Source organism: Paramormyrops kingsleyae, chromosome 1, assembly GCF_048594095.1.
Source record: "Paramormyrops kingsleyae isolate MSU_618 chromosome 1, PKINGS_0.4, whole genome shotgun sequence".
Taxonomy (NCBI): Eukaryota; Metazoa; Chordata; class Actinopteri; order Osteoglossiformes; family Mormyridae; genus Paramormyrops; species Paramormyrops kingsleyae.
In genome coordinates, this window is record NC_132797.1 from 57,967,961 (window position 1) to 57,989,441 (window position 21,481).

Consider the following 21,481-nt stretch of genomic DNA (forward strand, 5'->3'; position numbering starts at 1 on the left):
GAAGAAATCATGAAAAACTAACACGAAATGAAGATTTCATTATAACTTGAAATTCTGAGTTCATTTCATGAAACCTGCGCTTCCCCCATAAGAGTTCGACCTACCATTATAGGAAAATGTGTTTACGTGAAGAAATCATGACAAACTAATACGAAATGAAGATTTCATTATAACTTGAAATTCTGAGTTCATTTCATGAAACCTGCGCTTCCCCCATAAGAGTTCGACCTACCATTATAGGAAAATGTGTTTACGTGAAGAAATCATGACAAACTAACACGAAATGAAGATTTCATTATAACAAGAAATTCTGAGTTCATCTCATGAAACCTGCGCTTCCCCTATAAGAGTTCGACCTACCATTATAGGAAAATGTGTTTACGTGAAGAAATCATGACAAACTAACACGAAATGAAGATTTCATTATAACTTGAAATTCTGAGTTCATTTCATGAAACCTGCGCTTCCCCTATAAGAGTTCGACCTACCATTATAGGAAAATGTGTTTTCGTGAAGAAATCATGACAAACTAACACGAAATGAAGATTTCATTATAACTTGAAATTCTGAGTTCATTTCATGAAACCTGCGCTTCCCCTATAAGAGTTCGACCTACCATTATAGGAAAATGTGTTTTCGTGAAGAAATCATAACAGACTAATACAAAATGAAGATTTCATTATAACTTGAAATTCTGAGTTCATTTCATGAAACCTGCGCTTCGCCTATAAGAGTTCGACCTACCATTATAGGAAAATGTGTTTTCGTGAAGAAATCATGACAAACTAATACGAAATGAAGATTTCATTATAACTTGAAATTCTGAGTTCATTTCATGAAACCTGCGCTTCCCCCATAAGAGTTCGACCTACCTTTATAGGAAAAAGTGTTTACGTGAAGAAATCATGACAAACTAACACGAAATGAAGATTTCATTATAACTTGAAATTCTGAGTTCATCTCATGAAACCTGCGCTTCCCCTATAAGAGTTCGACCTACCATTATAGGAAAATGTGTTTACGTGAAGAAATCATGAAAAACTAACACGAAATGAAGATTTCATTATAACTTGAAATTCTGAGTTCATTTCATGAAACCTGCGCTTCCCCCATAAGAGTTCGACCTACCATTATAGGAAAATGTGTTTACGTGAAGAAATCATGACAAACTAACACGAAATGAAGATTTCATTATAACTTGAAATTCTGAGTTCATCTCATGAAACCTGCGCTTCCCCTATAAGAGTTCGACCTACCATTATAGGAAAATGTGTTTTCGTGAAGAAATCATGACAAACTAACACGAAATGAAGATTTCATTATAACTTGAAATTCTGACTTCATTTCATGAAACCTGCGCTTCCCCTATAAGAGTTCGACCTACCATTATAGGAAAATGTGTTTTCGTGAAGAAATCATGACAAACTAACACGAAATGAAGATTTCATTATAACATGAAATTCTGAGTTCATCTCATGAAACCTGCGCTTCCCCCATAAGAGTTCGACCTACCATTATAGGAAAATGTTTTTTCGTGAAGAAATCATGACAAACTAACACGAAATGAAGATTTCATTATAACTTGAAATTCTGACTTCATTTCATGAAACCTGCGCTTCCCCCATAAGAGTTCGACCTACCATTATAGGAAAATGTGTTTTCGTGAACAAATCATGACAAACTAATACGAAATGAAGATTTCATTATAACTTGAAATTCTGAGTTCATTTCTTGAAACCTGCGCTTCCCCCATAAGAGTTCGACCTACCTTTATAGGAAAATGTGTTTTCGTGAAGAAATCATGACAAACTAACACGAAATGAAGATTTCATTATAACTTGAAATTCTGAGTTCATTTCATGAAACCTGCGCTTCCCCCATAAGAGTTCGACCTACCTTTATAGGAAAATGTGTTTACGTGAAGAAATCATGACAAACTAACACGAAATGAAGATTTCATTATAACTTGAAATTCTGAGTTCATCTCATGAAACCTGCGCTTCCCCTATAAGAGTTCGACCTACCATTATAGGAAAATGTGTTTACGTGAAGAAATCATGAAAAACTAACACGAAATGAAGATTTCATTATAACTTGAAATTCTGAGTTAATTTCATGAAACCTGCGCTTCCCCTATAAGAGATCGACCTACCATTATAGGAAAATGTGTTTACGTGAAGAAATCATGACAAACTAATACGAAATGAAAATTTCATTATAACTTGAAATTCTGAGTTCATTTCATGAAACCTGCGCTTCCCCCGTAAGAGTTCGACCTACCTTTATAGGAAAATGTGTTTTCGTGAAGAAATCATGACAAACTAACACGAAATGAAGATTTCATTATAACTTGAAATTCTGAGTTCATTTCATGAAACCTGCGCTTCCCCCATAAGAGTTCGACCTACCTTTATAGGAAAATGTGTTTACGTGAAGAAATCATGACAAACTAACACGAAATGAAGATTTCATTATAACTTGAAATTCTGAGTTCATCTCATGAAACCTGCGCTTCCCCTATAAGAGTTCGACCTACCAATATAGGAAAAATGTGTTTACGTGAAGAAATCATGACAAACTAACACGAAATGAAGATTTCATTATAACTTGAACTTCTGAGTTAATTTCATGAAACCTGCGCTTCCCCTATAAGAGATCGACCTACCATTATAGGAAAATGTGTTTACGTGAAGAAATCATGACAAACTAATACGAAATGAAGATTTCATTATAACTTGAAATTCTGAGTTCATTTCATGAAACCTGCGCTTCCCCCATAAGAGTTCGACCGACCTTTATAGGAAAATGTGTTTTCGTGAAGAAATCATAAGAAACTAACACGAAATGAAGATTTCATTATAACTTGAACTTCTGAGTTCATTTCATGAAACCTGCGCTTCTCCCATAAGAGTTCGACCTACCAATATAGGAAAATGTGTTTACGTGAAGAAATCATGACAAACTAACACGAAATGAAGATTTCATTATAACTTGAAATTCTGAGTTCATTTCATGAAACCTGCGCTTCCCCCATAAGAGTTTGACCTATCATTATAGGAAAATGTGTTTACGTGAAGAAATCATGACAAACTAACACGAAATGAAGATTTCATTATAACTTGAAATTCTGAGTTCATTTCATGAAACCTGCGCTTCCCTTATAAGAGTTCGACCTACCAATATAGGAAAATGTGTTTACGTGAAGACATCATGACAAACTAATATGAAATGAAAATTTCATTATAACTTGAAATTCTGAGTTCATTTCATGAAACCTGCGCTTCCCCTATAAGAGATCGACCGACCTTTATAAGAAAATGTGTTTATGTGAAGAAATCATGACAAACTAATATGAAATGAAAATTTCATTATAACTTGAAATTCTGAGTTCATTTCATGAAACCTGCGCTTCCCCTATAAGAGTTCGACCTACCATTATAGGAAAATGTGTTTTCGTGAAGAAATCATAACAGACTAATACAAAATGAAGATTTCATTATAACTTGAAATTCTGAGTTCATTTCATGAAACCTGCGCTTCCCCTATAAGAGTTCGACCTACCATTATAGGAAAATGTGTTTACGTGAAGAAATCATGACAAACTAATATGAAATGAAAATTTCATTATAACTTGAAATTCTGAGTTCATTTCATGAAACCTGCGCTTCCCCTATAAGAGTTCGACCTAGCATTATAGGAAAATGTGTTTTCGTGAAGAAATCATGACAGACTAAAACAAAATGAAGATTTCATTATAACTTGAAATTCTGAGTTCATTTCATGAAACCTGCGCTTCGCCTATAAGAGTTCGACCTACCATTATAGGAAAATGTGTTTTCGTGAAGAAATCATGACAAACTAACACGAAATGAAGATTTCATTATAACTTGAAATTCTGAGTTCATTTCATGAAACCTGCGCTTCCCCCATAAGAGTTCGACCTACCATTATAGGAAAATGTGTTTTCGTGAAGAAATCATGACAAACTAATACGAAATGAAGATTTCATTATAACTTGAAATTCTGAGTTCATTTCATGAAACCTGCGCTTCCCCCATAAGAGTTCGACCTACCATTATAGGAAAATGTGTTTACGTGAAGAAATCATGACAAACTAGTATGAAATGAAAATTTCATTATAACTTGAAATTCTGAGTTCATTTCATGAAACCTGCGCTTCCCCTATAAGAGTTCGACCTACCATTATAGGAAAATGTGTTTTCGTGAAGAAATCATGACAGACTAAAACAAAATGAAGATTTCATTATAACTTGAAATTCTGAGTTCATTTCATGAAACCTGCGCTTCGCCTATAAGAGTTCGACCTACCATTATAGGAAAATGTGTTTTCGTGAAGAAATCATGACAAACTAACACGAAATGAAGATTTCATTATAACTTGAAATTCTGAGTTCATTTCATGAAACCTGCGCTTCCCCCATAAGAGTTCGACCTACCATTATAGGAAAATGTGTTTTCGTGAAGAAATCATGACAAACTAATACGAAATGAAGATTTCATTATAACTTGAAATTCTGAGTTCATTTCATGAAACCTGCGCTTCCCCCATAAGAGTTCGACCTACCTTTATAGGAAAATGTGTTTTCGTGAAGAAATCATGACAAACTAACACGAAATGAAGATTTCATTATAACTTGAAATTCTGAGTTCATTTCATGAAACCTGCGCTTCCCCCATAAGAGTTCGACCTACCTTTATAGGAAAATGTGTTTACGTGAAGAAATCATGACAAACTAACACGAAATGAAGATTTCATTATAACTTGAAATTCTGAGTTCATCTCATGAAACCTGCGCTTCCCCTATAAGAGTTCAACCTACCATTATAGGAAAATGTGTTTACGTGAAGAAATCATGACAAACTAACACGAAATGAAGATTTCATTATAACTTGAAATTCTGAGTTCATTTCATGAAACCTGCGCTTCCCCCATAAGAGTTCGACCTACCATTATAGGAAAATGTGTTTACGTGAAGAAATCATGACAAACTAATACGAAATGAAAATTTCATTATAACTTGAAATTCTGAGTTCATTTCATGAACCCTGCGCTTCCCCCATAAGAGTTCGACCTACCATTATAGGAAAATGTGTTTACGTGAAGAAATCATGACAAACTAACACGAAATGAAGATTTCATTATAACTTGAAATTCTGAGTTCATTTCATGAAATCTGCGCTTCCCCTATAAGAGTTCGACCTACCATTATAGGAAAATGTGTTTTCGTGAAGAAATCATAACAAACTAATACGAAATGAAGATTTCATTATAACTTGAAATTCTGAGTTCATTTCATGAAACCTGCGCTTCGCCTATAAGAGTTCGACCTACCATTATAGGAAAATGTGTTTTCGTGAAGAAATCATGACAAACTAACACGAAATGAAGATTTCATTATAACATGAAATTCTGAGTTCATCTCATGAAACCTGCGCTTCCACTATAAGAGTTCGACCTACCATTATAGGAAAATGTGTTTACGTGAAGAAATCATGACAAACTAATACGAAATGAAAATTTCATTATAACTTGAAATTCTGAGTTCATTTCATGAAACCTGCGCTTCCCCTATAAGAGTTCGACCTACCATTATAGGAAAATGTGTTTACGTGAAGAAATCATGACAAACTAATACGGAATGAAAATTTCATTATAACTTGAATTTCTGAGTTCATTTCATGAAACCTGCGCTTCCCCCATAAGAGTTCGACCTACCATTATAGGAAAATGTGTTTTCGTGAAGAAATCATGACAAACTAACACGAAATGAAGATTTCATTATAACTTGAAATTCTGAGTTCATCTCATGAAACCTGCGCTTCCCCTATAAGAGTTCGACCTACCATTATAGGAAAATGTGTTTACGTGACGAAATCAGGACAAACTAACAGAAAATGAAGATTTCATTATATCTTGAAATTCTGAGTTCATTTCATGAAACCTGCGCTTCCCCCATAAGAGTTCGACCTACCATTATAGGAAAATGTGTTTTCGTGATGAAATCATGACAAACTAACACGAAATGAAGATTTCATTATAACTTGAAATTCTGAGTTCATTTCATGAAACCTGCGCTTCCCCTATAAGAGTTCGACCTAGCATTATAGGAAAATGTGTTTTCGTGAAGAAATCATGACAGACTAAAACAAAATGAAGATTTCATTATAACTTGAAATTCTGAGTTCATTTCATGAAACCTGCGCTTCGCCTATAAGAGTTCGACCTACCATTATAGGAAAATGTGTTTTCGTGAAGAAATCATGACAGACTAAAACAAAATGAAGATTTCATTATAACTTGAAATTCTGAGTTCATTTCATGAAACCTGCGCTTCGCCTATAAGAGTTCGACCTACCATTATAGGAAAATGTGTTTTCGTGAAGAAATCATGACAAACTAATACGAAATGAAGATTTCATTATAACTTGAAATTCTGAGTTCATTTCATGAAACCTGCGCTTCCCCCATAAGAGTTCGACCTACCTTTATAGGAAAATGTGTTTTCGTGAAGAAATCATGACAAACTAACACGAAATGAAGATTTCATTATAACTTGAAATTCTGAGTTCATTTCATGAAACCTGCGCTTCCCCCATAAGAGTTCGACCTACCTTTATAGGAAAATGTGTTTACGTGAAGAAATCATGACAAACTAACATGAAATGAAGGTTTCATTATAACTTGAAATTCTGAGTTCATTTCATGAAACCTGCGCTTCCCCCATAAGAGTTTGACCTACCTTGATAGGAAAATGTGTTTACGTGAAGAAATCATGACAAACTAACACGAAATGAAGATTTCATTATAACTTGAAATTCTGAGTTCATCTCATGAAACCTGCGCTTCCCCTATAAGAGTTCGACCTACCATTATAGGAAAATGTGTTTACGTGAAGAAATCATGACAAACTAACACGAAATGAAGATTTCATTATAACTTGAAATTCTGAGTTCATTTCATGAAACCTGCGCTTCCCCCATAAGAGTTCGACCTACCATTATAGGAAAATGTGTTTACGTGAAGAAATCATGACAAACTAATACGAAATGAAAATTTCATTATAACTTGAAATTCTGAGTTCATTTCATGAAACCTGCACTTCCCCCATAAGAGTTCGACCTACCATTATAGGAAAATGTGTTTACGTGAAGAAATCATGACAAACTAACACGAAATGAAGATTTCATTATAACTTGAAATTCTGAGTTCATTTCATGAAACCTGCGCTTCCCCCATAAGAGTTCGACCTACCATTATAGGAAAATGTGTTTACGTGAAGAAATCATGACAAACTAATACGAAATGAAAATTTCATTATAACTTGAAATTCTGAGTTCATTTCATGAAACCTGCACTTCCCCCATAAGAGTTCGACCTACCATTATAGGAAAATGTGTTTACGTGAAGAAATCATGACAAACTAACACGAAATGAAGATTTCATTATAACTTGAAATTCTGAGTTCATTTCATGAAACCTGCGCTTCCCCTATAAGAGTTCGACCTACCATTATAGGAAAATGTGTTTTCGTGAAGAAATCATAACAGACTAATACAAAATGAAGATTTCATTATAACTTGAAATTCTGAGTTCATTTCATGAAACCTGCGCTTCGCCTATAAGAGTTCGACCTACCATTATAGGAAAATGTGTTTTCGTGAAGAAATCATGACAAACTAACACGAAATGAAGATTTCATTATAACATGAAATTCTGAGTTCATCTCATGAAACCTGCGCTTCCCCTATAAGAGTTCGACCTACCATTATAGGAAAATGTGTTTACGTGAAGAAATCATGACAAACTAATATGAAATGAAAATTTCATTATAACTTGAAATTCTGAGTTCATTTCATGAAACCTGCGCTTCCCCTATAAGAGTTCGACCTACCATTATAGGAAAATGTGTTTTCGTGAAGAAATCATGACAAACTAACACGAAATGAAGATTTCATTATAACATGAAATTCTGAGTTCATCTCATGAAACCTGCGCTTCCCCTATAAGAGTTCGACCTACCATTATAGGAAAATGTGTTTTCGTGAGGAAATCATGACAAACTAACACGAAATGAAGATTTCATTATAACTTGAAATTCTGACTTCATTTCATGAAACCTGCGCTTCCCCTATAAGAGTTCGACCTACCATTATAGGAAAATGTGTTTTCGTGAAGAAATCATAACAGACTAATACAAAATGAAGATTTCATTATAACTTGAAATTCTGAGTTCATCTCATGAAACCTGCGCTTCGCCTATAAGAGTTCGACCTACCATTATAGGAAAATGTGTTTTCGTGAAGAAATCATGACAAACTAACACGAAATGAAGATTTCATTATAACATGAAATTCTGAGTTCATCTCATGAAACCTGCGCTTCCCCTATAAGAGTTCGACCTACCATTATAGGAAAATGTGTTTACGTGAAGAAATCATGACAAACTAATATGAAATGAAAATTTCATTATAACTTGAAATTCTGAGTTCATTTCATGAAACCTGCGCTTCCCCTATAAGAGTTCGACCTACCATTATAGGAAAATGTGTTTTCGTGAAGAAATCATGACAGACTAAAACAAAATGAAGATATCATTATAACTTGAAATTCTGAGTTCATTTCATGAAACCTGCGCTTCGCCTATAAGAGTTCGACCTACCATTATAGGAAAATGTGTTTTCGTGAAGAAATCATGACAAACTAACACGAAATGAAGATTTCATTATAACATGAAATTCTGAGTTCATCTCATGAAACCTGCGCTTCCCCTATAAGAGTTCGACCTACCATTATAGGAAAATGTGTTTTCGTGAAGAAATCATGACAAACTAACACGAAATGAAGATTTCATTATAACTTGAAATTCTGACTTCATTTCATGAAACCTGCGCTTCCCCTATAAGAGTTCGACCTACCATTATAGGAAACTGTGTTTACGTGATGAAATCATGACAAACTAATACGAAATGAAAAATTCATTATAACTTGAAATTCTGAGTTCATTTCATGAAACCTGCGCTTCCCCCATAAGAGTTCGACCTACCAATATAGGAAAATGTGTTTACGTGAAGAAATCATGACAAACTAACACGAAATGAAGATTTCATTATAACTTGAAATTCTGAGTTAATTTCATGAAACCTGCGCTTCCCCCATAACAGTTCGACATACCATTATAGGAAATTGTGTTTACGTGAAGAAATCATGACAAACTAAAACGAAATGAAGATTTCATTATAACTTGAAATTCTGAGTTCATTTCATGAAACCTGCGCTTCCCCTATAAGAGTTCGACCTACCATTATAGGAAAATGTGTTTACGTGAAGAAATCATGACAAACTAACACGAAATGAAGATTTCATTATAACTTGAAATTCTGAGTTCATTTCATGAAACCTGCGCTTCCCCCATAAGAGTTCGACCTACCATTATAGGAAAATGTGTTTTCGTGAAGAAATCATGACAAACTAACACGAAATGAAGATTTCATTATAACTTTAAATTCTGAGTTCATTTCATGAAACCTGCGCTTCCCCCATAAGAGTTCGACCTACCTTTATAGGAAAATGTGTTTTCGTGAAGAAATCATAAGAAACTAACACGAAATGAAGATTTCATTATAACTTGAACTTCTGAGTTCATTTCATGAAACCTGCGCTTCTTCCATAAGAGTTCGACCTACCAATATAGGAAAATGTGTTTACGTGAAGAAATCATGACAAACTAATATGAAATGAAAATTTCATTATAACTTGAAATTCTGAGTTCATTTCATGAAACCTGCGCTTCCCCTATAAGAGTTCGACCTACCATTATAGGAAAATGTGTTTACGTGATGAAATCATGACAAACTAATACGAAATGAAAATTTCATTATAACTAGAAATTCTGAGTTCATTTCATGAAACCTGCGCTTCCCCTATAAGAGATCGACCTACCATTATAGGAAAATGTGTTTACGTGAAGAAATCATGACAAACTAATACGAAATGAAAATTTCATTATAACTTGAAATTCTGAGTTCATTTCATGAAACCTGCGCTTCCCCCATAAGAGTTCGACCTACCATTATAGGAAAATGTGTTTTCGTGAAGAAATCATGACAAACTAACACGAAATGAAGATTTCACTATAACCTGAAATTCTGAGTTCATTTCATGAAACCTGCGCTTCCCCCGTAAGAGTTCGATCTACCTTTATAGGAAAATGTGTTTTCGTGAAGAAATCATAAGAAACTAACACGAAATGAAGATTTCATTATAACTTGAAATTCTGAGATCATTTCATGAAACCTGCGCTTCTCCCATAATAGTTCGACCTACCAATATAGGAAAATGTGTTTACGTGAAGAAATCATGACAAACTAACACGAAATGAAGATTTCATTATAACTTGAAATTCTGAGTTCATTTCATGAATCCTGCGCTTCCCCTATAAGAGTTCGACCTACCATTATAGGAAAATGTGTTTACGTGAAAAAATCATAAGAAACTAACACGAAATGAAGATTTCATTATAACTTGAACTTCTGAGTTCATTTCATGAAACCTGCACTTCTTCCATAAGAGTTCGACCCACCAATATAGGAAAATGTGTTTACGTGAAGAAATCATGACAAACTAATATGAAATGAAAATTTCATTATAACTTGAAATTCTGAGTTCATTTCATGAAACCTGCGCTTCCCCCATAAGAGTTCGACCTATCATTATAGGAAAATGTGTTTACGTGAAGAAATCATGACAAACTAACACGAAATGAAGATTTCATTATAACTTGAAATTCTGAGTTCATTTCATGAAACCTGCACTTCCCCCATAAGAGTTCGACCTACCAATATAGGAAAAATGTGTTTACGTGATGAAATCATGACAAACTAATACGAAATGAAAAATTCATTATAACTTGAAATTCTGAGTTCATTTCATGAAACCTGCGCTTCCCCTATAAGAGTTTGACCTACCATTATAGGAAAATGTGTTTATGTGAAGAAATCATGACAAACTAACACGAAATGAAGATTTCATTATAGCTTGAAATTCTGACTTCATGTCATGAAACCTGCGCTTCCCCCATAAGAGTTCGACCTACCATTATAGGAAAATGTGTTTACGTGACGAAATCAGGACAAACTAACAGAAAATGAAGATTTCATTATATCTTGAAATTCTGAGTTCATTTCATGAAACCTGCGCTTCCCCCATAAGAGTTCGACCTACCATTATAGGAAAATGTGTTTTCGTGATGAAATCATGACAAACTAACACGAAATGAAGATTTCATTATAACTTGAAATTCTGAGTTCATTTCATGAAACCTGCGCTTCCCCCATAAGAGTTGGTCCTACCATTATAGGAAAATGTGTTTTCGTGAAGAAATCATGACAAACTAACACGAAATGAAGATTTCATTATAACTTGAAATTCTGAGTTCATTTCATGAAACCTGCGCTTCCCCCATAAGAGTTCGACCTACCAATATAGGAAAATGTGTTTACGTGAAGAAATCATGACAAACTAGCACGAAATGAAGATTTCATTATAACTTGAAATTCTGAGTTAATTTCATGAAACCTGCGCTTCCCCCATAAGAGTTCGACATACCATTATAGGAAATTGTGTTTACGTGAAGAAATCATGACAAACTAAAACGAAATGAAGATTTCATTATAACTTGAAATTCTGAGTTCATTTCATGAAACCTGCGCTTCCCCTATAAGAGTTCGACCTACCATTATAGGAAAATGTGTTTACGTGAAGAAATCATGACAAACTAACACGAAATGAAGATTTCATTATAACTTGAAATTCTGAGTTCATTTCATGAAACCTGCGCTTCCCCCATAAGAGTTCGACCTACCATTATAGGAAAATGTGTTTTCGTGAAGAAATCATGACAAACTAACACGAAATGAAGATTTCATTATAACTTGAAATTCTGAGTTCATTTCATGAAACCTGCGCTTCCCCCATAAGAGTTCGACCTACCTTTATAGGAAAATGTGTTTTCGTGAAGAAATCATAAGAAACTAACAGGAAATGAAGATTTCATTATAACTTGAACTTCTGAGTTCATTTCATGAAACCTGCGCTTCTTCCATAAGAGTTCGACCTACCAATATAGGAAAATGTGTTTACGTGAAGAAATCATGACAAACTAATATGAAATGAAAATTTCATTATAACTTGAAATTCTGAGTTCATTTCATGAAACCTGCGCTTCTCCCATAAGAGTTCGACCTATCATTATAGGAAAATGTGTTTACGTGAAGAAATCATGACAAACTAACACGAAATGAAGATTTCATTATAACTTGAAATTCTGAGTTCATTTCATGAAACCTGCACTTCCCCCATAAGAGTTCGACCTACTAATATAGGAAAAATGTGTTTACGTGATGAAATCATGACAAACTAATACGAAATGAAAAATTCATTATAACTTGAAATTCTGAGTTCATTTCATGAAACCTGCGCTTCCCCTATAAGAGTTCGACCTACCATTATAGGAAACTGTGTTTACGTGATGAAATCATGACAAACTAATACGAAATGAAAAATTCATTATAACTTGAAATTCTGAGTTCATTTCATGAAACCTGCGCTTCCCCTATAAGAGTTCGACCTACCATTATAGGAAAATGTGTTTACGTGAAGAAATCATGACAAACTAACACGAAATGAAGATTTCATTATAACTTGAAATTCTGAGTTCATTTCATGAAACCTGCGCTTCCCCCATAAGAGTTCGACCTACCATTATAGGAAAATGTGTTTTCGTGAAGAAATCATGACAAACTAACACGAAATGAAGATTTCATTATAACTTTAAATTCTGAGTTCATTTCATGAAACCTGCGCTTCCCCCATAAGAGTTCGACCTACCTTTATAGGAAAATGTGTTTTCGTGAAGAAATCATAAGAAACTAACACGAAATGAAGATTTCATTATAACTTGAACTTCTGAGTTCATTTCATGAAACCTGCGCTTCTTCCATAAGAGTTCGACCTACCAATATAGGAAAATGTGTTTACGTGAAGAAATCATGACAAACTAATATGAAATGAAAATTTCACTATAACTTGAAATTCTGAGTTCATTTCATGAAACCTGCGCTTCCCCTATAAGAGTTCGACCTACCATTATAGGAAAATGTGTTTACGTGATGAAATCATGACAAACTAATACGAAATGAAAAATTCATTATAACTTGAAATTCTGAGTTTATTTCATGAAACCTGCGCTTCCCCTATAAGAGTTTGACCTACCATTATAGGAAAATGTGTTTACGTGATGAAATCATGACAAACTAACACGAAATGAAGATTTCATTATAACTTGAAATTCTGAGTTCATTTCATGAAACCTGCGCTTCCCCCATAAGAGTTCGTCCTACCATTATAGGAAAATGTGTTTTCGTGAAGAAATCATGACAAACTAACACGAAATGAAGATTTCATTATAACTTGAAATTCTGAGTTCATTTCATGAAACCTGCGCTTCCCCCATTAGAGTTCGACCTACCAATATAGGAAAATGTGTTTACGTGATGAAATCATGACAAACTAACACGAAATGAAGATTTCATTATAACTTGAAATTCTGAGTTAATTTCATGAAACCTGCGCTTCCCCCATAAGAGTTCGACATACCATTATAGGAAATTGTGTTTACGTGAAGAAATCATGACAAACTGATACGAAATGAAGATTTCATTATAACTTGAAATTCTGAGTTCATTTCATGAAACCTGCGCTTCCCCTATAAGAGATCGACCTACCATTATAGGAAAATGTGTTTACGTGAAGAAATCATGACAAAATAATACGGAATGAAAATTTCATTATAACTTGAAATTCTGAGTTCATTTCATGAAACCTGCGCTTCCCCCATAAGAGTTCGACCTACCATTATAGGAAAATGTGTTTACGTGAAGAAATCATGACAAACTAACACGAAATGAAGATTTCATTATAACTTGAAATTCTGAGTTCATTTCATGAAACCTGCGCTTCCCCCATAAGAGTTCGACCTACCATTATAGGAAAATGTGTTTTCGTGAAGAAATCATGACAAACTAACACGAAATGAAGATTTCATTATAACTTGAAATTCTGAGTTCATTTCATGAAACCTGCGCTTCCCCCATAAGAGTTCGACCTACCTTTATAGGAAAATGTGTTTTCGTGAAGAAATCATAAGAAACTAACACGAAATGAAGATTTCATTATAACTTGAACTTCTGAGTTCATTTCATGAAACCTGCGCTTCTTCCATAAGAGTTCGACCTACCAATATAGGAAAATGTGTTTACGTGAAGAAATCATGACAAACTAATATGAAATGAAAATTTCATTATAACTTGAAATTCTGAGTTCATTTCATGAAACCTGCGCTTCTCCCATAAGAGTTCGACCTATCATTATAGGAAAATGTGTTTTCGTGAAGAAATCATGACAAACTAACACGAAATGAAGATTTCATTATAACTTGAAATTCTGAGTTCATTTCATGAAACCTGCGCTTCCCCCATTAGAGTTCGACCTACCAATATAGGAAAATGTGTTTACGTGATGAAATCATGACAAACTAACACGAAATGAAGATTTCATTATAACTTGAAATTCTGAGTTAATTTCATGAAACCTGCGCTTCCCCCATAAGAGTTCGACATACCATTATAGGAAATTGTGTTTACGTGAAGAAATCATGACAAACTGATACGAAATGAAGATTTCATTATAACTTGAAATTCTGAGTTCATTTCATGAAACCTGCGCTTCCCCTATAAGAGATCGACCTACCATTATAGGAAAATGTGTTTACGTGAAGAAATCATGACAAAATAATACGGAATGTAAATTTCATTATAACTTGAAATTCTGAGTTCATTTCATGAAACCTGCGCTTCCCCCATAAGAGTTCGACCTACCATTATAGGAAAATGTGTTTACGTGAAGAAATCATGACAAACTAACACGAAATGAAGATTTCATTATAACTTGAAATTCTGAGTTCATTTCATGAAACCTGCGCTTCCCCCATAAGAGTTCGACCTACCATTATAGGAAAATGTGTTTTCGTGAAGAAATCATGACAAACTAACACGAAATGAAGATTTCATTATAACTTGAAATTCTGAGTTCATTTCATGAAACCTGCGCTTCCCCCATAAGAGTTCGGCCTACCTTTATAGGAAAATGTGTTTTCGTGAAGAAATCATAAGAAACTAACACGAAATGAAGATTTCATTATAACTTGAACTTCTGAGTTCATTTCATGAAACCTGCGCTTCTTCCATAAGAGTTCGACCTACCAATATAGGAAAATGTGTTTACGTGAAGAAATCATGACAAACTAATATGAAATGAAAATTTCATTATAACTTGAAATTCTGAGTTCATTTCATGAAACCTGCGCTTCTCCCATAAGAGTTCGACCTATCATTATAGGAAAATGTGTTTACGTGAAGAAATCATGACAAACTAACACGAAATGAAGATTTCATTATAACTTGAAATTCTGAGTTCATTTCATGAAACCTGCACTTCCCCCATAAGAGTTCGACCTACTAATATAGGAAAAATGTGTTTACGTGATGAAATCATGACAAACTAATACGAAATGAAAAATTCATTATAACTTGAAATTCTGAGTTCATTTCATGAAACCTGCGCTTCCCCTATAAGAGTTCGACCTACCATTATAGGAAACTGTGTTTACGTGATGAAATCATGACAAACTAATACGAAATGAAAAATTCATTATAACTTGAAATTCTGAGTTCATTTCATGAAACCTGCGCTTCCCCTATAAGAGTTCGACCTACCATTATAGGAAAATGTGTTTACGTGAAGAAATCATGACAAACTAACACGAAATGAAGATTTCATTATAACTTGAAATTCTGAGTTCATTTCATGAAACCTGCGCTTCCCCCATAAGAGTTCGACCTACCATTATAGGAAAATGTGTTTTCGTGAAGAAATCATGACAAACTAACACGAAATGAAGATTTCATTATAACTTTAAATTCTGAGTTCATTTCATGAAACCTGCGCTTCCCCCATAAGAGTTCGACCTACCTTTATAGGAAAATGTGTTTTCGTGAAGAAATCATAAGAAACTAACACGAAATGAAGATTTCATTATAACTTGAACTTCTGAGTTCATTTCATGAAACCTGCGCTTCTTCCATAAGAGTTCGACCTACCAATATAGGAAAATGTGTTTACGTGAAGAAATCATGACAAACTAATATGAAATGAAAATTTCACTATAACTTGAAATTCTGAGTTCATTTCATGAAACCTGCGCTTCCCCTATAAGAGTTCGACCTACCATTATAGGAAAATGTGTTTACGTGATGAAATCATGACAAACTAATACGAAATGAAAAATTCATTATAACTTGAAATTCTGAGTTTATTTCATGAAACCTGCGCTTCCCCTATAAGAGTTTGACCTACCATTATAGGAAAATGTGTTTACGTGATGAAATCATGACAAACTAACACGAAATGAAGATTTCATTATAACTTGAAATTCTGAGTTCATTTCATGAAACCTGCGCTTCCCCCATAAGAGTTCGTCCTACCATTATAGGAAAATGTGTTTTCGTGAAGAAATCATGACAAACTAACACGAAATGAAGATTTCATTATAACTTGAAATTCTGAGTTCATTTCATGAAACCTGCGCTTCCCCCATTAGAGTTCGACCTACCAATATAGGAAAATGTGTTTACGTGATGAAATCATGACAAACTAACACGAAATGAAGATTTCATTATAACTTGAAATTCTGAGTTAATTTCATGAAACCTGCGCTTCCCCCATAAGAGTTCGACATACCATTATAGGAAATTGTGTTTACGTGAAGAAATCATGACAAACTGATACGAAATGAAGATTTCATTATAACTTGAAATTCTGAGTTCATTTCATGAAACCTGCGCTTCCCCTATAAGAGATCGACCTACCATTATAGGAAAATGTGTTTACGTGAAGAAATCATGACAAAATAATACGAAATGAAAATTTCATTATAACTTGAAATTCTGAGTTCATTTCATGAAACCTGCGCTTCCCCCATAAGAGTTCGACCTACCATTATAGGAAAATGTGTTTTCGTGAAGAAATCATGACAAACTAACACGAAATGAAGATTTCACTATAACTTGAAATTCTGAGTTCATTTCATGAAACCTGCGCTTCCCCCGTAAGAGTTCGATCTACCTTTATAGGAAAATGTGTTTTCGTGAAGAAATCATAAGAAACTAACACGAAATGAAGATTTCATTATAACTTGAAATTCTGAGATCATTTCATGAAACCTGCGCTTCTCCCATAATAGTTCGACCTACCAATATAGGAAAATGTGTTTACGTGAAGAAATCATGAAAAACTAACACGAAATGAAGATTTCATTATAACTTGAAATTCTGAGTTCATTTCATGAAACCTGCGCTTCCCCCATTAGAGTTCGACCTACCAATATAGGAAAATGTGTTTACGTGATGAAATCATGACAAACTAACACGAAATGAAGATTTCATTATAACTTGAAATTCTGAGTTAATTTCATGAAACCTGCGCTTCCCCCATAAGAGTTCGACATACCATTATAGGAAATTGTGTTTACGTGAAGAAATCATGACAAACTGATACGAAATGAAGATTTCATTAGAACTTGAAATTCTGAGTTCATTTCATGAAACCTGCGCTTCCCCTATAAGAGATCGACCTACCATTATAGGAAAATGTGTTTACGTGAAGAAATCATGACAAAATAATACGAAATGAAAATTTCATTATAACTTGAAATTCTGAGTTCATTTCATGAAACCTGCGCTTCCCCCATAAGAGTTCGACCTACCATTATAGGAAAATGTGTTTTCGTGAAGAAATCATGACAAACTAACACGAAATGAAGATTTCACTATAACTTGAAATTCTGAGTTCATTTCATGAAACCTGCGCTTCCCCCGTAAGAGTTCGATCTACCTTTATAGGAAAATGTGTTTTCGTGAAGAAATCATAAGAAACTAACACGAAATGAAGATTTCATTATAACTTGAAATTCTGAGATCATTTCATGAAACCTGCGCTTCTCCCATAATAGTTCGACCTACCAATATAGGAAAATGTGTTTACGTGAAGAAATCATGAAAAACTAACACGAAATGAAGATTTCATTATAACTTGAAATTCTGAGTTCATTTCATGAATCCTGCGCTTCCCCTATAAGAGTTCGACCTACCATTATAGGAAAATGTGTTTTCGTGAAGAAATCATGACAAACTAACACGAAATGAAGATTTCATTATAACTTGAAATTCTGAGTTCATTTCATGAAACCTGCGCTTCCCCCATAAGAGTTCGACCTACCTTTATAGGAAAATGTGTTTACGTGAAGAAATCATGACAAACTAACACGAAATGAAGGTTTCATTATAACTTGAAATTCTGAGTTCATTTCATGAAACCTGCGCTTCCCCTATAAGAGTTCGACCTACCATTATAGGAAAATGTGTTTTCGTGAAGAAATCATAACAGACTAATACAAAATGAAGATTTCATTATAACTTGAAATTCTGAGTTCATTTCATGAAACCTGCGCTTCGCCTATAAGAGTTCGACCTACCATTATAGGAAAATGTGTTTTCGTGAAGAAATCATGACAAACTAATATGAAATGAAAATTTCATTATAACTTGAAATTCTGAGTTCATTTCATGAAACCTGCGCTTCCCCTATAAGAGTTCGACCTACCATTATAGGAAAATGTGTTTTCGTGAAGAAATCATAACAGACTAATACAAAATGAAGATATCATTATAACTTGAAATTCTGAGTTCATTTCATGAAACCTGCGCTTCGCCTATAAGAGTTCGACCTACCATTATAGGAAAATGTGTTTTCGTGAAGAAATCATGACAAACTAACACGAAATGAAGATTTCATTATAACATGAAATTCTGAGTTCATCTCATGAAACCTGCGCTTCCCCTATAAGAGTTCGACCTACCATTATAGGAAAATGTGTTTACGTGAAGAAATCATGACAAACTAATATGAAATGAAAATTTCATTATAACTTGAAATTCTGAGTTCATTTCATGAAACCTGCGCTTCCCCTATAAGAGTTCGACCTACCATTATAGGAAAATGTGTTTTCGTGAAGAAATCATGACAGACTAAAACAAAATGAAGATATCATTATAACTTGAAATTCTGAGTTCATTTCATGAAACCTGCGCTTCGCCTATAAGAGTTCGACCTACCATTATAGGAAAATGTGTTTTCGTGAAGAAATCATGACAAACTAACACGAAATGAAGATTTCATTATAACATGAAATTCTGAGTTCATCTCATGAAACCTGCGCTTCCCCTATAAGAGTTCGACCTACCATTATAGGAAAATGTGTTTTCGTGAAGAAATCATGACAAACTAACACGAAATGAAGATTTCATTATAACTTGAAATTCTGACTTCATTTCATGAAACCTGCGCTTCCCCTATAAGAGTTCGACCTACCATTATAGGAAACTGTGTTTACGTGATGAAATCATGACAAACTAATACGAAATGAAAAATTCATTATAACTTGAAATTCTGAGTTCATTTCATGAAACCTGCGCTTCCCCCATAATAGTTCGACCTACCAATATAGGAAAATGTGTTTACGTGAAGAAATCATGAAAAACTAACACGAAATGAAGATTTCATTATAACTTGAAATTCTGAGTTCATTTCATGAATCCTGCGCTTCCCCTATAAGAGTTCGACCTACCATTATAGGAAAATGTGTTTTCGTGAAGAAATCATGACAAACTAACACGAAATGAAGATTTCATTATAACTTGAAATTCTGAGTTCATTTCATGAAACCTGCGCTTCCCCCATAAGAGTTCGACCTACCTTTATAGGAAAATGTGTTTACGTGAAGAAATCATGACAAACTAACACGAAATGAAGGTTTCATTATAACTTGAAATTCTGAGTTCATTTCATGAAACCTGCGCTTCCCCTATAAGAGTTCGACCTACCATTATAGGAAAATGTGTTTTCGTGAAGAAATCATAACAGACTAATACAAAATGAAGATTTCATTATAACTTGAAATTCTGAGTTCATTTCATGAAACCTGCGCTTCGCCTATAAGAGTTCGACCTACCATTATAGGAAAATGTGTTTTCGTGAAGAAATCATGACAAACTAATATGAAATGAAAATTTCATTATAACTTGAAATTCTGAGTTCATTTCATGAAACCTGCGCTTCCCCTATAAGAGTTCGACCTACCATTATAGGAAAATGTGTTTTCGTGAAGAAATCATAACAGACTAATACAAAATGAAGATATCATTATAACTTGAAATTCTGAGTTCATTTCATGAAACCTGCGCTTCGCCTATAAGAGTTCGACCTACCATTATAGGAAAATGTGTTTTCGTGAAGAAATCATGACAAACTAACACGAAATGAAGATTTCATTATAACATGAAATTCTGAGTTCATCTCATGAAACCTGCGCTTCCCCTATAAGAGTTCGACCTACCATTATAGGAAAATGTGTTTACGTGAAGAAATCATGACAAACTAATATGAAATGAAAATTTCATTATAACTTGAAATTCTGAGTTCATTTCATGAAACCTGCGCTTCCCCTATAAGAGTTCGACCTACCATTATAGGAAAATGTGTTTTCGTGAAGAAATCATGACAGACTAAAACAAAATGAAGATATCATTATAACTTGAAATTCTGAGTTCATTTCATGAAACCTGCGCTTCGCCTATAAGAGTTCGACCTACCATTATAGGAAAATGTGTTTTCGTGAAGAAATCATGACAAACTAACACGAAATGAAGATTTCATTATAACATGAAATTCTGAGTTCATCTCATGAAACCTGCGCTTCCCCTATAAGAGTTCGACCTACCATTATAGGAAAATGTGTTTTCGTGAAGAAATCATGACAAACTAACACGAAATGAAGATTTCATTATAACTTGAAATTCTGACTTCATTTCATGAAACCTGCGCTTCCCCTATAAGAGTTCGACCTACCATTATAGGAAACTGTGTTTACGTGATGAAATCATGACAAACTAATACGAAATGAAAAATTCATTATAACTTGAAATTCTGAGTTCATTTCATGAAACCTGCGCTTCCCCCATAAGAGTTCGACCTACCAATATAGGAAAATGTGTTTACGTGAAGAAATCATGACAAACTAACACGAAATGAAGATTTCATTATAACTTGAAATTCTGAGTTAATTTCATGAAACCTGCGCTTCCCCCATAACAGTTCGACATACCATTATAGGAAATTGTGTTTACGTGAAGAAATCATGACAAACTAAAACGAAATGAAGATTTCATTATAACTTGAAATTCTGAGTTCATTTCATGAAACCTGCGCTTCCCCTATAAGAGTTCGACC